Here is a 15,744-nt window from a genome sequence, read left to right as displayed (position 1 = left end):
TGCACTCATTACAGGCACAAAAAATTTGCCAAATAGGAGTGACAAATTGAAGACTCCCAGCACACAATTGGTCATATTTTCTCTAGGGTTGAGATATTCACAACTGAGAAGAAAGTGAGAAAGTAACTAAGTTAGCTGTAATTCAGAGCAACATATGAACTTACAACTAGACCAGTGGAGTTTCAATCTCTCCTCCCTTCCCAAACATCCATACTGGAAGGTGATCATATTAAAACAGAAGCAGGTTCCTTCATTGCTGTTTATCAAAGGAATGCGGAGGGAATTCTCATTTCTCCATTTGTAGCCAATTACCTGGGATTAAAAGCAGATGTCTAAGGCCTAAAACTTGCCCATTGGCCCTATTGAATCAGATTCACCAGCTGATAGTTCTAAGGCTTCCCAGCTTTAGCTTTATAAAACCATCTCACTACCACACATTTGATAGCTATGCCTAGAAAATGTTGAGTAAAATTTTAATTGTGGACAATAAATTATTATAACTTCACACAAAATAACATTATTATGGATTACAGCTCTAAGTAATGACTTCACACATCTATACAGCAGATCTTCTGTAAGTGACCAACACACACGAGACTTCTGTCCATATCATTGAAATGCAGGAATATCACTGTAAAGGCCAGTGGATTTGTTCAGATATAAAACTAGAAGGAGAAGAAAGTTTCCTCCAGATACTGTGATCATCATTAATATGTAATATTAATAAACGACCAATGCCTAACAAACTTTATACAATAGCTACAGATTTAAATATAGTAAAATACTTTGTGTTCAGTATATATCTTCTTTTCTGCATGTTGTTTGTAGGAGGTTATGAAGGGTTAATGACAAAGAGAGAAGACAAGGAGACACAGGGAAATGTTGCCAGCTGTTGAATGAAGCATTAAGAGCAGGACTATTACTTGAGGCATTTTTTCTGCCTAAAACAACAGGAAGCATCATCTACTGGATATTAATTTTTAACAGCAGACCTTTGAAGTGACTTCAAAGACACCAGGTGATAAAAACATAATGGAAACAAAGAGGCAAACTGACCCTGTGCCATGGGAGAGGCTGGAACAAAGGGAAGGATGGACTGGGGATTTCAGACTGGCTACTCCTGCTGACACTATATGCTAACAGCCTACCTCAAAGACTGTTCCATTGACTGCTTTCAGGCAATCAGTACGTGCTGTTTACATGCACAGAGAAAGTTATTCTTAACTGCTGATGGTCTCCACCTTGTGGGAGTGATAACCCCCAATTTACCCTGCTCTGAGGCTCTCAAGAGTAGTGGCAGAGTGAACCAGGTTTAGGAGAGATTGTTCATCTACAGGAATTGTATTTGGAGCTAACTGCAAAGTTTTCCATGATGGTATACTGATAAAACTCTACCTGACAGCAAAAGTATCCTTTAGGATAAGTGCACAACATAGCCTTCATATTAACTAAAATGTATTCTAAGACATCTTTCCACGGAATATTTTTAACACAGAGTGGAAAGTGAGCAATTATTTCCTTCCAATTAAGAAAACAAAATTTAACACATCTGCAATATCTCAGCTGGCAACTACAGAAACATTGGAAATACAATTAAAGAAATTTTCTGAAGGTTTTATTCATTATCTCAAAAACCTCATGAAAGATCTCATTGTTAGCATTGTTGGCATTTAGCCAGCTACACTTTTGAATAAAACAATACTTTTAAGTGGCCAAATTGATACTCTGTTATGGTTGGAATATCAATAAGGCGCAAAAACCTTTCCAGAGCATCTAAACCAAAATCTAAATTAATTTCATTTAACTGATGTCTCAACTAACTTATTGCTGTGGTTTAATCCCAGCCAGCAGATAAGCGCTATGTAACCATTTGCTTACTTCTCCACTCTTCCAGTGGGATGGAGAAGAGAACTGAAAAAACAGTAAAACTCATGGTCTCAGATAAGAGCAATTTAATAACTAAAATAAAACATAACAAATGATAACAATATAATAGTAATGGAAAAGGATAACAAGAAGAGGGAGATAAAAAAACCGAGAAAAGATAAGTGATGTGCAATGCAATTGCTCACCAACTGCTGACAAATGTCTACCCAGTTCCCAAGCAGTGATCTGTCCCTCCTGGACAACTCACCACCTGTTTATATACTGGGCATAAGGTTCTGTGGAATGGAATATCTATTTGGCTAGTTTGGATCAGCTGTCCTGGACATGTTCTCTCTCAGCTTCTTGCTGGCAGAGCATGAGAAATGGAAAAGTCCTTAACTTAGGATATTTGCTACTTAGCAACAACTGAAACATCAGTGTGCTATCAACACAATTCTCACACTAGATCTGAAACACAGCCCTGTACCAGCCACTATGAAGAAAATTAACTATCCCAGGACACTTATTTAATTAAAGAACCATGTACTATTTGGAGAGAAAAAGAAAGGAGTATCTCCTACAATTCCAGCACAATACTATTAATTTCTAGTGTGGATTTAAGTACTCATCTATTATTTGATTTTCCTCATTTTGCTTCATTCTGTACCTGATTGAATAAGAAGGCTTTGGGGTTGTTTGGTTGATTGATTTTGGGGGTTTTGTTTAGTTGGTTTTGGGGATCTTGTTTGGTTTTGGTTGTTTGGGGTTTTTTTGTGCTGGTGGGGGTGGTATGTGCATATCTGCAATCATTTTGTGCAACTGTTCTGTGGAGTAACAGTAGTGCATAGATCACAGACTGAATTATGTTAAACTAAATCAGGAAGCATTACCTCTGTTGAAACAAGACCCCAGAGCAAACTTTGTACCCATAGAGATAGCCTACACAGACATAAGTCTGGACAAGATAAAACAAAGTTATAACACGTGCAGTGCAGCCTGCACATTAAACCCAAAGGTTACCGTAAATACCATTCATCCCTTGGGGATGCTCTCTCAAGGAAGACAGATTGCCACCTGAGAGGAATAGAGACATCTCTACGTGTAGTAGAAGCAACAGCTTCAAGCTTCCTGCAGGAAGGGGAGAATTGAGGTTTCTCTCTCTCTCCCCTGCATAACGACTTGCTGCCTCCTGTGTTGTACACTAAGGATATGCCCAGAGTTGGGGGTTGTGAGCAGGAGCAGGAATGGGACGTACAATGCTCGACTGCTGTGCAAAGGTATAACAACTTGAGCTTCATCAAAACCATAAAGATGTTGGAGGGACATGCAGTGGACAGCTGTTTGAAAGTGCCCAAAATCACAGTACAATGGAAGTTGACAAATTCACCCAAGTAGCTTAGCCTGGAGGGCCAAAATGAAAAAGAGAAATTAAATAAAAAAGCTTTACTTTCAGGGCACTGGTAACTCCTCCCGAAATTTTTAAGCTAAAAATCCCTGACTGGCTATAGCTTGTGCAATCCAGCTCTTCACAAGGGCGTGTAGCACATCATTGTGTTGTCAAGCTTAGACTCTGGCTTACAGCAGGTATTTCAATCACTTGTTCCATTAATGCAGCCACTCCTTCCTCATGGCTCAACAAAAAATGCCTCAAAACATTGAGAGCTACTGGCAGAGTCTTGGTAATTAATTTTACATCTTTTGTGCAAAGCCAGTGAGGAGATGAACTGTGCCTTTTAGGGTCAGAAGGTGCTACAGTTCCTTGGTAGGATTACCAGCCATAGCCCCCATTCTGTATCTCCTAGTGAGATGTCTGCATCCAGTTGCACCTCAGTCCTCCTCACTGCCCAGACTCTTTACAAGTCTCTTAACAAGGATTACTTTGAGTTTGGCCATTCCATAGAGGAATCTGCCTCTGTCTGTGGCCAGCAAGACAGCTTGTGGTTGATGAAGTAGTACAGTGAAACCTCCTTGGCTTTGCAGAAAGTGTGTATACCTTAGAATCATAGAATCTTAGAATTGTTTTGGTTGGAAAAAACCTCTAAGATCATTGAGTCCAACTCAGTGTCAACCTAATACCACCACGGCCATTAAACCATGACCCACAGTGCCATATCTACATGGTTTTTGAACACTTCCAGGTAAAGTGATTGCACCACCCCTCTAGGAGGATCTTTCACCATCCTTTCCATATGATTTTTCCAGGAGCCCCCATCATCCTACTCATTTCTATGGGAAGCACTTGCACCTGCTTCCTCCCTACAGCACAACTTTTGCTGTGTTCCCAGTGCTATGAAAGAAGCAGCCACATGGATCTCTAACATTTGTCACCTCATTTTTCCATCTTGGCAGAAAGTTGTGTGGAAATAAAAATTAAATAGCAGAGTGGAATTAATCCTACAAACATTAAGCAACGTTGCTTTAAAAAGGAACAAAGAATTACCCTTGTGTTGCCACAGTTGCTGCTCTTAAAGCAAAATCAAATGTTAATTTAAGAGCACTATTGAAACTAATACAATGATTGCAGAACAAGTCACGTACAACCTGCTTAGTTAAAACTTTTAAAAAGCCAAAGCCATTTATTCAGAGCTTACTACTGCAAGTGCTGTAAATTACAATGACTAATTGTAAAAGAGATTTACACAGCATCATTGTTTCTGTCTGTTTCACAAGCCTATAAAGTAAAACTTACCCTATTAAAATAAAACTAGTTGTAAGTTAGAGAAGTAGTACAGCCAAATGATAAAGCAGAAGAAATTTATTCAGCACTCTGTCTTGAATGTCTTGAATGGATATAGCTCAGAAAATTAAAAAATTGATACATTACGGAGCCATTTAGGATCTCTCACTGGCTAGATGGAAAGGAAATGAGCCTGGAGCAGCCAAGCTGTACAATGGGCACAGGGAAATACTGCAAATTTGTCCCTGTCAGTTGCAGAGAGGTAATGGAATATTTCACTTTTTTTCCTTTCGGCAGTGGGATTACTATGTATTGTGAAGAGCAAAAGTGGACCAGAAGCCAGATCAGCAGAAGTACCACCCATGAAACACCCATTTTATTCACATTGATCCAATATTTCAAGCCTCAGAAGCCTGCCTGATTTCTGTCTCACTGGAAAGTCACTGGAGTCCAATCAGCTGACAGTATTACAGTTTTCTGATCTGTTCTGCTTTTAGTCACCACTAAGGTGCCTGGATCTTGGTGGCAGAGAGAAAATTATCATCTCTCACACATCTATGCCTTTAAAATTTCTTAGTCAAGCTTTCTGGCATTTATTACATTTGAGGTACCTGGTCCATCTATACCTGGTCTGAATTTGTCTCTGGTCGATACAGAAGGTTCACACAAAGCTGAGGGAAAACCAGCAGCTTCTCAGGACAAAACCTGTAGGAGCACCGCTGTTGAAGTTGAGCCATCAGATAGCAAAACAGATAAGGGTGAAAAAGAGAAGCCTATTGACTGAGACATTTATTCAAAGGAAAAAGAAATCCCACCTTTTTGTCATTGCATCCAGCTCTGATTCTTTATTTTAGCTTAGAGCACAAATGGAAGATGCTAAAAAGTGGTTGCACAGCTCGTTTAGAAATCAGGCCTTAGCTGCCTACACAAGAAACCTGTGGAAGAACTGTGGAATCTTAATCTCACAAGTACTAGTCCAGTCCTTCATTTAAAAATAATACCCATCCTGAAAATCAGGACTTGGAACTGCACTCTCTTACATGTAAATCATCATGGAAATTGCCTCAGTGTTATTTAGATGTAACAGCTGTAGGCTCTAGTATTAGCTGGCAGTAATGAATCTATTATTAAATGTGTTTTATAGTAAGCAGAACACGTTCATTCACACTGCCTTTATTTTATGATTCATCTGCAGTTTTTCATCTATACAGAGAGTATGCAAGATATACATGAAAAAAAGAAAAAAAACCCAAACAACAACAACAATTTGAAAAAGTCTGATATCAGGTTCCTCTTTTCTCTCCCTTTCTTCTGATGATTGTTCTTTTATGTCTGTACCATCATCATACTGAAAGCAAATTAATTATATGTGTCCTAAGTATTATTTCATATAATTGATTAGTAGCTAAAGTAAACCTCAAAGAACAGCCCATTCTTAATTTTGGAGGTCAGTAAGGAATCTTCTGCAAAACCAGGGCTGTTTATTAATATGCACTTTATTCTGAAATATTTCAGTACTTTGTCAGGTCAGATACATAAATATTTTTTTTTTTAATTTTAATACAATAAATATTATGCATGTACAAATATCATGGGGTCTAATCACGTATCACATGAATGTGATATCAAACAATACATTGGTACAAAATCTCAGAAACTGTGGATGGCTTAAATGCCATTTTTTCATCTCCTGTGGTTGTGCCTACACCTTTGCCAACACTAGAGAATGGAGATATCCAAGCAGGCTTTGAACTGTAGCAATTCAGGTAGCTTAACAACCTCATTACAACTGCAAAAGCAGCTGTTGATTGACCATTTCGCTGAGCATCACTATAGAATGATGCTGTTGCTGTGCTGTACCCATAAATGCATGGGTAGCAGTGTTTGGAGGAAAGGAATTTCTTTGGGGAAGTGACCAAAAAAAAAAAAAAAAAAAGAATATCAGACCTTTTATCATTGTATGCATTATATTTTCATCAGATGGAGTAGCACTATGGACCAGACTTGCTTGAGACTTCTCAGAAGTGCTTACAGGAATAGAGCTATTAATGCACTGTACTGAGAAGGTCAAGTTCCTGTTTCTTATAGTTTTATGTAATTTTGTTTTATCCAGTGGAAAAGTGAGAAATCACACTGCTGGTCCCTTCTCCAGCTTCCCCTCTGTACTTCTCCTTGCCACAGCTATCTGCTCCCACCTGAAAAAAAGGACTTCAAATTCAGAAATATTGGTGTTGGGGGGGGGGGGGGTGGGGGGTGTGTGATACACTTGTTCAATTTTTTTTTTTCCCCTTTCTGTGATATTTAGGAAGATGTTCCAGTTTAGCTAAGTGCCTGCCTGCCAGTAACAGAAATCTCACAGAGACTTCACATGTTGATTCACTGACATCAAGAGAAAAGACTTTGAGACTGGATTTTTGAACTATTTAACCTGTTAGTGTGTAAGTCAGAACAGGATGCAGGTCTTCCCCCACTAGATTTGAGCTCCACACTTGAAATAAATATATAGAAACATTTGTAGCCTGGCTAGGGGAAACCTACAGATTGTTTGGACAGGAGTTCTTCCAGTTTCTGAGAATCACTAAAAACACCAGGTGAAGTTCCTTCTTCACTGGGCACTGAGCAGCCTGTTGGCTTAGCCTCTGCCTCACCTTGATTGTGTTCAGCAAGGGCAGACAGTTTACCTCTCCCTAAAAAAAAAAACCCAAAGAAACAAACCAACCCCAAAAGCTATCACATCAGTGATTTTGAAAACAGGATTTCAATTTCCAAATGCCTGTCATGATTTTTAACATTTCGCTTCAAAACTGAGCATGAGAGATTGAATTTTATTTTATCTGCTGCTAAATGTTATTTATTTCATTTTTTCTACTATTTATTTCTTTCTATTGCTGGGTCAGTACAAGTAGGTGTATGCCCAACCTTATGCAAGTGTATATCCTAGTGTAATGCTCACTTTTTCTGGTAAGGATTAATAGAGCTAGCTCAAGGAAATCCAAGTGAATCAAATGGTGATTGAATTCAGACTGTCAACTATCAACCTCATTTACTCTCTCCAGGTTATGAGATTAACATTGTTATAAATAATTGATCTGAAAGTAATTAAAACCAATTATGGGCTTGTGAACTGAATAAAATATTACCTGTTAAGTTAAAGATTATAGACTGTAAATTTTTATCTACTGAGACAGTAATCTCTTTTGAATTGTAGATCATAGTTGAATATATTTGATGTCTTTAGAGCTGATCAAGCTGGAAAAATAAACATGTATGTGCATGCATATATACATATGTATATAACCTTTGAGCTATTAGATCCATAACAAGTGATACTCCTCAGGAAAAAAGCATTTCAGTGTAGCTTATGTTTAAAAATCCCAGAGGGGTGAATGAAAGAATGAGTTAAATGAGGAGTTAAACACAAGTCTGAAATGTGGGTTTGAACACCAATGTAAGAGATGCAGCTTGAGCCTGTACTTTTCAGGGAACAGCTAAAACAAATAGTAATGCAGAAGCCCTGGTAGAAGAAAAATTATGAACATGTGTGAAACACAAAGCTGCCCCCAGGTTTCCTCTCATTTTCGTTGCTTTTTGTTCTCTGGCCATGTCTGTGTGGTGGGTGGGAAAAAATGGGCAAAAATATTCCAGGCAAAACTTTCATTTAGTATATAATTTCCTAAAGGTTCAATAAGTTATTTTGGGGCAGTTTCATTGCTTTAAGTCTGCACATTGTGTACGACAAAACCACAAGGAAATTAAGTTTAAAAAAAGCTAGTCTATGAACATCCACTCTTGAAATCTGCAGGAGTTACACTTCCTTATTGCACTTTACGTCTTCCTAGCAAGTGACAACACTCTTTTAGATCCATAATCTGCCATGCTTTCTCTGACCATTTGAAGCATCAAAGGGCAATAGCATGATCCTCTCTGTTATGAGCTGCTTGGCTGAGAAGATTACATACACCAATATTTCTCCAGAATATTCACCCTATCACTAAGAATTTGGAGTGCAGGAATCATCTGAGCCAGAGATGCAAGTCAGTTAAAACTGTCAAGTAACCAGTGGCAGATGTTGTCCTCCTAAAGGCTTTGTATGTGGTGCATGAGAAAAAAATCTGCTGACAAACAGGCTTCTTTCCAGATCGCTTTTGCTCCAGCACACATGTTTTCCCCTGATCCCTTGCCCTGCTCAGAGGAGGGGGAACAGGGGCTATGAATTTTGAGATGTGCATTTCTTTAATTGATGGCTTATCAGTGTGAGGGTAAGTATATGGCAACCACTTGCTTTCCTATGGCTATATTGATTTCTGTAATGCTTTTAATTAGTGAAATCATCTGACAAGTTTCTGAGAGCATCCTGACCTCTACCCCCATCTGCCTCACTGACCTGTCCACTTATGAGTCTTCTGCATCACTTGGGTGTAGCCATCCATGGACTTGAACAAACCTCAAGAGCCAACTGTCCATCCTATCTTAGAAAGCTCTGATACATTTTTGTGGAGTCTAGGAAAGCAATTGTGAAGACTGTGGCTGATGGATTTGAACCTGGCCATTGCAGGTTTTTTGTTATTTAAGTGTTGAATACTTACTGACATTTATCACAATACAGTGCCCCAGGTACCACTAGTCACTGCTTTGAGAGAAAAAAATATCTAGATGTCTCAAATAGTGAGAAACTTGGCCATTTTTGAGCTGTTTATTATATACAGAGATCTGCAATATCAAAAGTGACATTTTTATGGAAACAAGTTTGTCAGTTAGGATGTGCTTGTACTAAAAAAGAACCAATTTACACAACTGGAAATGGACTCTCCAGTTCACTCATATTATTAGTAAATTCAAGGCAGTGGAACTGGACAGAGCTAAAACATGGAGACTGCTCCAGTGTGAGAGAGCAGTGCAGTCCCAGGTTTCCCATCCATTGAAAGAGGATGACATCTTTAACTCATCTAAGATGAATTCTTTAAGTAATTCTGCCATATCTCACTCTAATTATTCTGGTTTCCAGCAATGTTTTCTCTAAAATTGGCACATTTTAATTTTCAGTAATGAATGGCACGAATGTACTTTCCTGTCAGAAATCCCAACTTGTGTTGTCCTCATTTAGCTATAGGCATAATTTCCAACTTGATCCAACTCATATGGTCAGAAAGTGAGAAGTTTTGGGATTCATTAATATTTACCAAGTGATGCTGAAATGCTGCAGACAGAGTTGCTGGCAAGATAAAGTTCAGGTTGGACCTAAGCGAGGAAAACAGGAAGGAAAGGAAAAGAGGTGGGAATTATGACTTCTTGTGTGTGGGAACTGGGAAAAGGCTTGCACTTAATTACATCAAGGTGAATTTTACTTATATTACTAAGTAGAAGCTCCTGTACAAGTAGCAACCTTGGCGTGATGCATACAGGTACATGCATGTGCACCTGCATGCACACTGCCACAACCCTATCAGCTTTTATATGTGGTAGCTGGTAACCACCTCACTCTTTCATAACCTTTGTCTTTTTAACTTTTCACTTTCTCTCTTACTTTCTTTCTTCCACTAAATTTAAATATAGACACTAAGCTACTCAGAGAGGCTACTACTTCTCCTAGTGGCTTTTCAAAGGCACTGAGCAAATATTCAGATTGAAAATCAATTTCTTATTAGCCATTCAGTATCAGCATGTGCTCACGCATGGAGCTGTCTGAACCAAATTCTCTCAAGCAATGTGATGGAAGAGACTTTTTCTAATATCATTTACAAGAGGTGGTAGGCAAACCTATTTCTGAAAGATGTTTCACGTAAATAGAAAATTATGGTGGAGACAGGAGGAGGGCACACAAAAGACCATTGAAGCTGACATCGCTAGCAAGGCAGAATTAACAGGAAAGCAAGGAAATTAAAAATGTCAGATGAGGGAAGTGATACAAGGCTCTCAAAGTAAATAGAGGATACTAAGATAGTTGACCTTACCCCATTTCATTTTTGATCCAGCTTATTGCCACCTATATTTTATCCCTGAAATTATATACTGAAATGATGTTTTCTTCAGTCCCTTCTCTGTTGTTTGGGTGTACTCTTAGTCCTGTAGAAGGTGTAGCAGACATGCAGTGATGCTGCCACACAGTAGCTTTGATGCCTTGGTTTACAAGGTTTACATTTCATTCAACACATCTGATGTCAGCATTTAAAAAAGTATGTTCTACATTCTGAAATGAGAAATGTCAATGGCGGTATGAGCCAGTGCAATCAAGAACATAGGAATGAGTTCAGCTTTAAAAGAAACATTTTATTTGGTAAAAAATAAAGGAATAAATTATTTCATGACAATTTTTGGTTTGTATCTGTACAAACACAGTATATCCGTAACATAGCTGCTATGTAATCCAGGAATTTCATCTTTTAAAAAAGGATTTACATATCAAGTAACAATTTAAAATGAAATTAGCACAGTCTTTTATATCTCTCAGCACTGAAATCCAACTTGATGGAATTTCCATTCCCTCCCTTCCCCCACCTCAAACAAAACAAAAAACCAAACCAAACCAAACCAAACCAAACCAACAAAAAAACCCCAAACCCAACCAAACACATTACCCAGTAATAACTATTCTGGGTCTTGAGTGTTTAACATCTCTTATACTTGTTTTACACCATTTAAATCAGTGCTTCTCAGCATTTTTTTTATTTCCCCCCCCCCCCCCCCCCAGCGTTGGTGTACCAGCTTTCATTTTCAACCAGTACAAAATACAATTTGAATGTTCACTTATGCCTTTATCTTCTGACTTTACTTGCTTCCTTTGCTGTATGTAGAAATAAGCATAAATGATTTTCTGTTTTCTCTGGTTGCATTTTTTTAGTCATCTGAATTCACTTCCATATCACCTTTTGAAATCTCATGGATCACCAAGAATCCACAGACCCTGCACTAAGGAAGACTGATCTAAGCTCTGAAACCAGGATAGTGATGTTTTAACATCAGCGTATGTGACATTAGGAAGAAGCCAGACTTGATGTTAAAACACAGTGTTGTCATGGGCCAAAAATTAAATATGGCCCCAAAGAAAAGAATGAAACCATATGCTCAACAGTTTCCAAAGTACATCAGCTAGGACTGCAGCTGAGATTTTTTTTTTGCACCAAAATTTAAGAAACACATATGTCTGGTCTTATGCTTTATCCAAGGAGAGCCTAGTTTAAAAAGCATGTGTTTAATGTCTCATCAGATCAGTTCTTCAGAGTATCGTTAGAGGGCTTGGGAAGCTGTAGACAATCAGTCTGAATTTTGAGCATGTTGATTGCTAAATGAAGCGCAAACAGACAATGCACAAATAACAGGCAAGCGTCTTGTGTCTGAATGCTAACAAATAAGTTGCATTCATTTCTCAGACACAATAAAACATTACCACCTTGGCACAGTCTTTAAAAATATTTTTACTTCAACTATTGTAATGCTTGTCTGCTCTGGAGAGAAAAGTCATTTTTTATCTCAGCTGTATTTAGATATGGAAGCAACACTATCAAAATAAACATGCTTCATAGACCTCTTATCAGAAGTGATTCTTATTCCCCCCAGCTATATTTTGCATTTATCCACAGAATTGTAAGTTATAGGTTGGAGAAAGATAATCTTCACAGAGGATCCCTTCTGCCCAGATATCCAGTCATTTTTAGCAAATCAGATTCTCTCCTAGAAAACATATTTTTAAGATTTTCTAAGACTGATTTGGGAATCTAGCCCCCTGTATCCCTCTGGCTTTTCAGAAATAGGATTTGACCACTTTTAAACTGCCACATCTATGAAAACTGCTTTTAAATGCTGACTTGGTGGGGGTTCATTCTAAGCAAGAAGGAGTTTAAGGGGATTAAAACTTAACTAGTCAACATCACTAAATTATAAATCTGCACTGTTAGCAAAGCAGCTCTGTTCTGAGCAGTCCAAGAGCAAATGTTCTTCTCCGTCCTGTTTCTTAATACAGAAAAGAGTTCTCAGAACATGCAATGTGTCTTTGGCATCCTGTCAAAATGTGAAAAACGGAGACCTAATTGTAACTCTTTAGTTTGAGTTGAAAATGCTGAAAAAATTCAGGCCCTACAAAACGGTACCAAGACATCTGTAAGAATGAGGTGGCAAGATGGCCTTTTGAGCACTGCAGTCTCCTCTCTTGTCACTGGGGTGCTAATGGAATATGTACTCATGCAAGCAAAGACAAAACTGGAGTAATGTGTTTCAATCACCTGTGAACTTTATGAACCAGCTTTTTGTTGCTCTAGCTTTCCTGACTTAAATGAAAACAAACTACAGATCTCCTAAATACTGTACTGTGCACTACAATATTAATACAGGGACTAAATTACAGTAAGTACCACAAGCAATCTTACTGATCCCTCTGTATTATCGTTGCAAAGCTCCTGACATAATGCTACAACTGAAAAAAATCTATATTTATCACACAGCTTAGTAGAGCCATTTAAAATTTTATTTTTGCATTAACTTGCAAAAGATTTTGGTATTATTTTTCTTATGACTTCTTTTATATATTGCAACATTTTCTAACACGTTTCAGAAAGCTTAAAAATGATTGAGCGGTTTTTCCTGAGTACTTTTTCACCTATCCATGCACAAATATCTATTGTCTGATAAATTTTTTTTTCCTCTCAAGGTTTGTAAAAAATACTACTATTATGTATTACACAGCTGGATATCGATTTTTTCTTAATTTGTAACCTTCATTTACATGTAGTCCGTGTTTGTTAGGGGGAATAGAGACTACAGTGCAATCACATTAATAAGAGAGCAAACAACACTTTGCAATCTGAGGTGGTAAAAATTGTTTACTGCAAGGCTACAAAAATGAGGCATTTGATTCACAGGCTGTTATGACCCTATGGAGGGGTGGTTCATTTATGACTAGAATTGAATGGGCAGCGTTATGAAAAGCCCTCCACTGCCGATGGTGCTCCTGAGGGCCACATTCAGCATTGCATAACTGATGACTTTTGCATGGCCACCCTCCTAAATCTATTATGGTGCTAATGGAGTTATTTAATGTGGAAATGACGCATAGTTTTTTATAGGTTTCACAACTCCCAAGCCATCTGCCCAAATGGCCTCACACATGACAACAGCTATTACTTCAGTCTTACAAAACTGGGAGTGCAATGGGTGTGTGTGTGTGGAGTGTAACAAATCTGCAATGTGCAAATGTGCAGAGCATGTTTAGGGCACACTGAACAAAACACATCTCCTTGGAAAAGCAGAAGCACCAGGACAAGCTTTGGGAAAAGAAAACAAACAAACAAAATATTCTATTTTTCCCTCCAGAAATGTGTGTATTGTTTCTCTTTGCTGATGCAGGTATCTTTTTTGCCCCCATAATTCTCCTTTCTATTTTGTGAACAGCTGGGTTGCCACAGAGACATGAGGCAAATCAGACAGGACTGGTGAGCATTATTGTCCCACCTTTAGCACACAGTTCTGAAGAGAACAAAAGAACAATTGGTCCACATAACACTTGTAGAGCTCCCCAGTGTGCTTCCCATCTTCAAAACTACTCCTGCAGACTGGGCATCAGGCTGCTTTTCCCATGGTATCAGAGCCTCCTGCTCCCCAAGCAGCACTGGGTGTTGTAACACTTCTAAAACAGCAGTGTCAGTATGTTAAGTGTCTGATCCTACTTCCACTGAGGCCCATGGTGGTCATTTGCATTCATTTCAGATCAGGCCTTAATTCAGAAACATTCCTATGTGGGATCTTTGAGGAGAAATCTGAAAATTCAAAAAAAACCCCTATTTCTACTGTGTCTATGAACAGGCTCTTCACTGAAGTGGAGTGTACTTTCTGTGCAGGTACAAAATAGCAGTATGTATCTTTAAACATGGATGCCCCAGTAAATTAAAATATCTGCTTCTCTGGACTCTCTACTTAGCAATCTACTTTGAAAAATACAGTAAAATGTTTCTAAACTGTATCAAAATACATTTCTTGAAGTTTACTAAATAGTGGAAAGCCCTGTCACTTCAAAACTTGCCCCAAGACTCCTGTTCTCCCTTTCTCATTTCCTCCCCAAATACAGTACTGCCTACAAGTGTCTGTCAGAGCTCATCAGAGTATAAGGGAAAACGAAAAATCCTCCTAAAACCTAATCCCACTATTTTTAGCACCATTTGTGTTTTGATTAAGTTCCTCCGCTGTGCTATTAATCAGGACACTATCCTGGACAACTTTCTGCCCTGCTTAAAAATACTAAGAGTTACAAAAAATACAATATTGCATCGCTGTTGGCTGCATAGCTGTGGAAATATGTCGCACCAATATTGACAATATGCCTGGGGCACTAAGAAGACACTCCTTGCCTGAAAATGCTACTGTTGGGACATAATATTTCAGTATAAGTATTCATTTGGGAAAAATACCAACTGCAGCATTTCAGCAAGAAGGAACAAAGTCACCAGTGTTCATCATGCAATTCATAAAATCTCTTCCATGGTCACGAGCAAAGGGGATGACTACACTTTCAGCAAAGAATTGAGACACAAGACTTTCTCACTCTCATAAATGCCAGCCTCACAGTGAAGCATTACTATGATGCTTTGGACTAATGAGACTGCCTGAGAAACACCATGCATAAAAAGCTGACATTGCCTCACTGAAATCACTGACAATAACTATGGTGAGTTCATAGGAGCCAGAGCAAATTCTTGGTGAAAAGTTTATTTTCATGTAAGATCTCTTCCCAGGGCCACAGCTGGTGCGTGAAATGCCATTTTTCTTTCTAAAGCCAAGGTCTTCACAGTGGGACTCCTCCACAGAACACTGTAGTTCCTTTCCAATCTAAGACAGAAGCAATCTCCTAAATCACACTCATGAAACATGAAAATGCTGTACAAGAACTAAAGCTTTCAGCAATGGATATTTCTGACTTTGGAACGAAACTGTGGCAGAGCACTTTGCAGATAAACGGTTATGGCATTCTTCTAAGTGACAAGATCCACATCCAGGAGGGCATGAGACAGCTATGGATATTCTGGCATCACACTGCAGATGAGAACGGGATGCCACACTGCTGCCCAAACATATCAGTCTGCCTGTGCTTTTTGTAATCATTAACCTGCTGTAGTCACTTGTGATCAGGAATTTTTTTTTTTTGACTGAGAAGTGTGAACAAAAATGTGTCCCTTAGACTGCAGTCAGATGCCCAAATACTTTCAAAAGGTTAAACA

The sequence above is a fragment of the Indicator indicator genome, chromosome 9 (genome assembly GCF_027791375.1).
Source record: "Indicator indicator isolate 239-I01 chromosome 9, UM_Iind_1.1, whole genome shotgun sequence".
NCBI lineage: Eukaryota > Metazoa > Chordata > Aves > Piciformes > Indicatoridae > Indicator > Indicator indicator.
The sequence above is the reverse complement of the archived record's forward strand: the minus strand, read 5'-3'. Positions refer to the sequence as shown.